Consider the following 8,373-nt stretch of genomic DNA (forward strand, 5'->3'; position numbering starts at 1 on the left):
AAAAATTAGGAAAAAGTAAACGTTAAAATAATGAGACAATATATGTAGTTTTCTTAAACTAGTCGCTAAGCGATCTAGAAATCATGAAGAAAAGAAAATTTGGTGATGTAAGAAATTTCGAGAAACAAAACATTCAAATAACAAGTTAAATGTAGCGCATATTTATTGCATAAATAAAATAAAATAACGATCAAAGCCAACAAAGGGGGATGTAGCTCATATGGTAGAGCGCTCGCTTCGCATGCGAGAGGCACGGGGTTCGATTCCCCGCATCTCCAAAACTTTCCTTTTCCCTCTGGCTAATATCACCGTTTTGTCCCTTCACACATTTTGACATGGAAGGACTTAGAAAATTTCAATTCTTTACCCCCATTACTCAAATCGGTGAAATAAGTAGCATTTTCAAATTACCAAATTGTAAATAGTTGTGATAGTTTTATAAATAGTTTCTATTTATGTATTGATATAAATCCATTTGGATTAGAAAAAATTATGATGTAAAATTGATACATTTTAAGAAAGAACAGAAATTAATATGTTTATCATTTGCAAGTTCTTCAAAGACAATCAATAGATAAATGTTATAGGTGAGTTGCAAACTATTGTTGTTTTTTAATGTAGATCTTTATATTTGTAATAAACTTTCTTTTTTATAATATAGAGAAGGTTTGATGTTTGGTTTTACTTTAGTTCTTTGTCACTCATTGTATATATCTACATGGGTGTATAGTTTGACTTGAATATTTAAAGTGGGATAACTATCATTAAGAAGGAAAACTTGACCATATCTTTAATGAGAAGATTGCGTGTTATAATTGTCTCAAACATTACAAGGGAGATAGGGACAAACACATGGAAAAAAATAAAATTCTTTTATGTCATTTTTTTAATGATTTGAATATGATTGAAACAATCTCAAATATTCCAATGACTAAAATAAAGGATGTTTTCTACATGTGATGACTTCTTTTTACCCTAAACATTGGTACCATTGTATTTCCACCTTTATGCATCCAAACTCAGATAGTTTAGCTATAATATTTAGTTGCTATTATCATTAATTATATAGTGTATGCGGGTTTATGGTGCCTCAATTCTTAAAATTGCTACCAAAAACACATGATTTATATGTCATTTAGGATCATTAGTTTTGGAGTAGAGCTAGCATTCACCTAGCTTATGCTAAGTGTGTATGGTGAAAATGGATAACAATAATAACAATATTGAAAGGCTAAATGAATTCAACCACAAAATCCTAGCCTAACAATCAACAAAGATCCACCATAACATATGAAGATTACCTAAGACAATGCAAATCAAATGAAATCACAAAGATTATACCATCACATGTCCAATAGGGTTTGGATCTCCATTCTTCCTATCTCCATTGATCTTGCTTGATATATATATTTGCTCTCAGATTTTTATATGCACAAGAGCTCAACAAAGAACGGAATGTGGTTGCAAGTAGGATCATAGTGTAGCAAGTTGCATGAAAGATCATTAGCATGAGTGATTAGGGTTTGATAATGAAGAAGGCATCTCCTTAAATAGAAGACACAATATGAAATGGAGGGATAAGATTGAGAGGTGTAAAAAGGAGGTCGGCTAGGATTAGAGGGTAGGTAAAGGAAATAATAAAATAATGAAAGGGGTAGGCAGTGTATGAATTAAGAGATGAATGACATGTGTCATGGGTAGAATAGGCTAATGAATTAATTAAATAAATAAAGATTTATTTAATTAATAGAAGAAGTGGGATCAATTAAATAAATAAGATATTTATTTAATTTAGGAAAATGATAATTTAAATAAATAAATGTATTTATTTAAATGAGAAATAAGGCTAGAAGAGGATAAATGAATTAATTAAATAAATAAAGATTTATTTAATTAATAGAAGAATTAGACTTAGATAATAAAATAAATAAAATATTTATTTAATTAGACATGACAATTTTAGGTGTCTACATTTTGCCCCTCTTTGAGACAATGCGGCTTGTCGCGTTGTTTCAAAGAAGATAAGATGAACTGATACAGAGTTGCCCCAGAATGGGAATGATATGCCCCCTCGAGAGATTGGATGAAAATGTCTGAAAAGATTGCAGACAATCTCTCGATAAGAAAGAGAGGCTAGAATGGACTGACCGGATAAAGTGACAAAGTCACGGGATAACGAAGACTAACTTGGGAAATGAATGTGAGGGCTAGGGTAGGCTATAAGATAGACCACGGGGGAAAATACATCCTCATTGTCATCTACACATTCACAAGAGCATATTGCAGAGTGAAAATAGAGCAGGAGCAGTCAGCAGCGATGGCTTTCGCTCACAGATTCGACCGCGTTTGCCAATTTCAGAGGCCAGCAGAGGCAGGAGAGCCGGTAAGTACCACCAAACCTCCTCGTACTTTGATGCATTTAATTTTGTCATTAATGCATGTCGAATAGGGTAATAAATGCGCTTAGACTAGGGTCCAAAAAGTGTCAAAAAAATGTCTAGGCGCGTCTGTGTAGAGCATAGGCACGTCTGTGTCAAGAAGGCGCGTCTGTTTTTTTCAGGCGCGTCTATGCAGTCTTTGAGCGCGTTTATGTCATGTAAGCACGTTTGCAGTTGAAAAGTATGAATTTGCATCTTTTAGGTCAAATCGGCAGTTCTGTGATGAACATATGTTGTCGATTGGATAAGCTGCTGAGGGGATACACTCAAGCAGGTCCTCTAGGAAGACTAGGATAGATCAAGGCACTTTGTGATGAACAGTGAGTACCAAGATAGAGTACTTTGTGATGAACAGGGAGTACTGAAATATAAGCAGCACTTTGTGATGAACAGGGAGTGCAAATGTGAGTAACACTTTGTGATGAACAGGGAGTGTCACACACGTAGTACTTTGTGATGAACAGTGAGTACCACTAGGATAAATAGCAACACTTTGTGATGAACAGTGAGTGTCACTAGGATAGATAACCATCTGCATTTAGGTAGCTAGTAGCATTTTTTGATAAACAGTGAATGCCACCATGACTGACATGATTGATTTGCTTGATTGCAGGAGTATTTGCCTATGTTGGAGTCATAGGAGAGATTCCCGTCCACACAGAGGTTGCGACCAGAGTTGTCATTTCAGGATAGAGCTGCCATTGAGGAAATGGGATTGAGACACGTGCTGTATATGCCTGAGTTTCGGGCAAACATGGGTTTGCTGACTGCGCTGGCCGAGAGATGGTATTCAGAGACATGCACATTTCATCTGCCGATGGGTGAGATGACAGTCACCCTGGAGGATGTATATAGGATTATGTGGATACCGATCGATGGGGAGTTAGTACCCTACGATTGAGATGGAGACAGGGATGCACTGAGATGAGTGTTCTAGGATCTAAGACTGGAGATGAGGGCAGGACACGTGGCATGGGATACCATGACATGGATAGGATTAGCACTACCAATAGTGTTGGCAGGAGTGATCAGTGAGTTCCTCTGTATCAGTTTTGTACCATTTTGTATAATGATGTAGACACCTACGGGTGATTGTAGCCATATGATTTTGACATCATTGTATCATGACACTTTATATATATATGAGATGATGCATCTTTGCGGTAGCTATATGCATGTGTACCTATGTGATGAGATGTTCTTATTTGATGCTTATGATATGGATGCAAATATGTATATGATGCAATGCAATATTTTATTTTTTTTGTTTTTTTATGTTTTATATGTGTATGCATGATGCAAATGTGAATGTATGTAATGCAGATGAATATGATAATGCAGATGTAAATTGTGCTAACAAGTGTTGTGTGCAGGATGTGATGTAGTTGTGATATCTATATGTATGTATGAAATACTTATATGTGGTAATGTAGGTGCAGCTACATGAAATGCAAATGTTTTTGGTGTGTCATTATACTCAGTCATGTGATAGCAGGCTACGTGGACTCGAGAAGGACGATGGAAGTCAATCAAGAAAGGGGGATGAAAGACAGAAGATATGAAATTGAAAGAGCTTCTTGTGCGTTATCATCATTGAGCTTTATTATGGCAAGTAGGTTATGACAATCGAGGCATATGTTTGACCCAGAAAGTCATTGTACCCGTTTGCATGGAGATAAGACAATCACAAACAAGGAATGCCCCAGTTCATACTAGACTCACAGTGTCCTCATATCCTTGGACAAGTCATAGCATTACTAAGAGACAATCCACAGACAGCAAAAGAAAATGGGTGATGATACCCCATCCTTTCCTTTCTAGTCAAAGACATCCTGGAGATAGAATCTCTAGTCAGAGACATCCTGGAAAAGCTAAAAGACATGTCACCAAAAAAGATGAAATCAAAAGAAAACCAAGACTCGACACCAACATCCACTGTAGTCCTCAAGTTTAGTGTCTCTTGCCACTTGTATAAGTCTTATTTGATTGTGGTCACAATGTTCACTTTCACAAAAAGGATAGATAGCACTAAACCATATATTGTCTGAGTCTGTTGAAAGATTTGATTTTGTTGAAGCCCATTGTTGCTGCTGTGTCTCATCTAAAACTGACTGAATCCATGAAACTGATACTTTATTGTGGAGAAGATGAAACTTTATTGCGGATCTGTGATGCAAATGTTGCTTTATTGCGGATTGTGCGCGAATAGACTGAAGAAAGCTGGAAGAAACTTTACTCCTTGAAACATGTGATGTTCTCAGTTCCACACCCATCACTAGACGTAGGAATTGCCTTAGCCACAGATAAGATCTGACTTATTATGGATGGAAAGGGAGTGAAAAGGGGGGTTAGTATGAATGGCTAACCAATCTTGGGTAGATCAATAACAAGCCATGATGGGAATGGGTAAGTTTATTATGAACGAATTGGTCGTGAGTGTGTGCAAAGTGAAATGATGAAAGAGAATCCTGAAGGAGGGAGGAGCAATGTCTCTACGCATGGTGCTGGTGACCCAGTTTTCACCATGGTACTTGCCCAGGGTGCCACCGAAGTGGTTTTCACCATTGGACGAAATTATTTCTCTTTACTTTTTTTGATTTTTCAATGTTTTTTGTGTCACAAGGCGCCTGTTTGCCAGGTTTTCACTAAGTAACGATTTTTTTTGTTTTTATAATTTTTTTTGTATTTTTGAATTTTTGAATTTTTTTTAATTTTTGAATTAGGATATTTCGAAGAGCTATGTGTAGAACTTGCGAAGGTGCATGTTGTTGATAGGATCCTCCAAAGGTTCACCTTCTGTAGTTGAGAGTTGATATGCACCAGATCCATATGCTGTTGTAATGATGTAAGGACCCAGCCAGTTTGGTTCAAACTTGCCCTTCTTCTCTTTGTCTTGCTGATGTTTGGGATTTTCTTTGAGAACCAAGTCACCTACCTCAAATGTGAGAGGCTTGACCTTGTGATTGTAGTTGCATTGTTTCTTGATTGAATGATGTGTAGCTTGAGTGACTGTCTTCCTCGATGAAGGAACTGAGATAGAATTACTAGTGTGTGGACTACACAGGCCCGTATGCGTGTCACCTGAAGAAGTTTGGGCATCACTGATAGCAGAGTCCTGTGAGGAAGCTCCATTAAAGGTCCATGATGTATCACCAGAAGGGAAAGGATGTGTGAAACAAGTGGATGAGTGATGAAGGCTTATGATTGTGAAAAGAAGTGAAAGTAAGATAGCATGATGGAGACTTAGGATCAACAAGTATGCTTTTTGACTTGAAATTTTAGAACTTTTGCCCCCAGTTATTTTGATATTAGGGGAGATCAACTCTTGTTCTTTTTGCTTCATAGGATTTTTATCCTTGACCTTGATTTTTGCAGAGTCCAGTAGCTTTTGATTTTGATTTGGACTGAAGGACTTTTCTTTAGTTTTGACTTTTAGATTTTTCTTTTGAAAGCTTGATTTTTGATCCCCAATGAGTGAGGGCTTTTGTAATTCTTGTTGATCCAAGTTTGGAAGTGGAGTGGAAATGGAATGAGTGGATGATATGGTAAGGCTATGTGAGTTCTCAAGAGGGTTGGCGATACGCTCAATAGATTCTTTGTTGGAACCACTCTTAGGACTATTGATATCAAGAGATGCTTGCACCACTAGAGGAGATTTGCATTCGGACTTAGTAGCCACAACACTAGGTGGTTCACACCCAATTCCTTGGTCTTGCATATTGCTTGTAGATTGTTCTTGTTGACCGAATACCTTAGGAGATAATGGGAGTTGGTCAACATGAAATATATACTCACCACATCCCCAGTCTTTAATCTTGAACTTTTCTTTTAGCTCTGCTTGTTTGGATGTAGAAGCTTTTAAGGATTCAGGATCCACATATGCCGATGAAGGAACAGCTTCGCGATTGACTGGGATTGTTATTTCTGATTGAGGTTGCAGATTATTGCAATATATAAATGGATTTGGATCCGCTTTGATGGTCACTTCAACTCCATTGTGTGGAAACTTGATGCATTGATGATATGTAGAAGGGACTGCGCTCATCTCATGAATCCATGGACGTCCCAAGAGTATGTTGTATGTGAGATCTAGATCAAGGACCTGAAAAACCACATCCTTTGTAACTGGCCCAACTTTGAGAGGTAAGGTGACTGTGCCCTTGGATGAACGCTCTTCATCATCATATGCCTTGATGGTGATTTTGTTTGTAGAATTCACAGCTTTATCAGAATATCCCAATTGTTTAATAGTGTTCAATGTACAAATGTTTAGACCTGCTCCTCCATCTATTAGGACTCATTTTATTCGATGTTTGTGTATAAAGGCTTCAACGTGTAAAGGTGCATTATGTGGCTGACTTACGGAGGCGTCATCGGCTTCTGTGAACGTAAGGGAATGTGGAATGGAAAGGTATCCCACCATGGCTTGAAACTGGTCCACGTTCAGATCAGTAGGAACAACAGTATCTCTCAAGATTTTGTCAAGAATAGCTTTATGAGCGGGGGATATACGTAGGAGCTCAAGGATGGAGATGAGCGCGGGTGTCTTCCCTAACTGTTCTACAAGGTCATACTCAGGTTTGGTTGATGAAGAAGCGACATTTTTAGTGGAAGCACCTGGCAAAGTAATCTTACCTCGACGGGTTGTAACATGACATTCAGGGGTATGTTCGGAAGAAGATCCAACACCTCTTAGGACAATCTTGGGTTTCTGAGGAGGATTCTCAGGATTTTTGTTCTTGATGGTAATAGTAGAGATATGATTGTCCGTCGAGATGTGATTGATAGTTGAATCATAGTTGTAAGGTGCTCTAGTATAGTTGGCCTGATCATCTGTGACTTGGGCTTTTCCTTTGTCATGCTTTGGGAATGGTTCCTTAAACATCTCATGTTCTTGATTGGATGAGTGTCCCTCAATCTCAATATCACCTCTATCAATGAGATCTTGCACAATGTTCTTCAGTCGATGGCAATTTCCTGTCTTGTGACCCTTGCTCTTATGAAACTCACAATACTCATCATCATTCCACCAATTTGGTTTGACCTTTGGTTCATATGGAGGAAAATCTGGAACTGTGATCACTTTGTTTGCCACAAGCTTTTTGAAGACTGATTCAAGTGGTTCTCCCAATGGGGTGTACTTCCTTCGTGGTCTAGAAGTTGTTTGAGTATTCACTTGATTGTTTGTAGAACTCAATCCAGAAAAGATGAATTTGGGTCTCACCGTATTGGCATCAACAACACCATCATTAACTGTATTCTTGTTCTTATTCCAAAATCTTGGCTTGTCTTTTCCTTTAAAGTCCTCTTTGTTTTCTTTGAATATCTTAATGACTCCTTGTTCAATTAAGACCTTTTCTGTTGCTAGGCCCTTTTCAATAACATCCTTGAATGTGGACAAACAAGATTTCCTGAGATCATAGCCAATATCCTTGTTAACGTTTTGAGTGAACATTTCTACCATTTGTTTTTGTGGAATTTCACAAGAGCATCTGCTGGCTAGATTTCTCCATCTTTGTAAAAATGATGCAAAAGATTCTCCTTCTTTTTGCTTAGTGTTGCACAAAGTAGTGACTGATATGTCTGTCTCTATGTTGTAGGAGAAATGTTGAATAAATGCCTCTGCTAAGTCACCCCATGACTTAATACCAGGAGGTAATTGAGAGAACCATTCCATAGCTTGATCGCCTAAGCTTTGTGGGAACAACCTCATCAAATATGTTTCTTCTGCCGCTACCTCAATGCAAGCTGTGAAAAATTGTCTTATGTGTGCCTTAGGATCCCCTTTTCCTTTATACTTATCAAATTTAGGCGTCACAAAGTGTGTAGGAAAAGGAGGCATTGGAATGCTCTTGTCAAATGGATAAGGACATATATCTCTCATTGTGTATGTTGGCTTCGGTGTATTTATGTCCTCCATTTTCTTTTGTAAGTC

General features: G+C 37.8%; 1 non-coding gene across 1 annotated transcript; it reads left to right on the forward strand.

Moving 5' to 3' along the window:
- Positions 1-205: 205 nt before the first annotated feature.
- On the forward strand, positions 206-278 carry TRNAA-CGC (transfer RNA alanine (anticodon CGC)). The gene has a single exon. It is a non-coding gene; the product is annotated as a tRNA-Ala (tRNA).
- Positions 279-8,373: the final 8,095 nt, after the last annotated feature.

This window comes from Cryptomeria japonica, chromosome 1 (assembly GCF_030272615.1).
Source record: "Cryptomeria japonica chromosome 1, Sugi_1.0, whole genome shotgun sequence".
Lineage (NCBI taxonomy): Eukaryota > Viridiplantae > Streptophyta > Pinopsida > Cupressales > Cupressaceae > Cryptomeria > Cryptomeria japonica.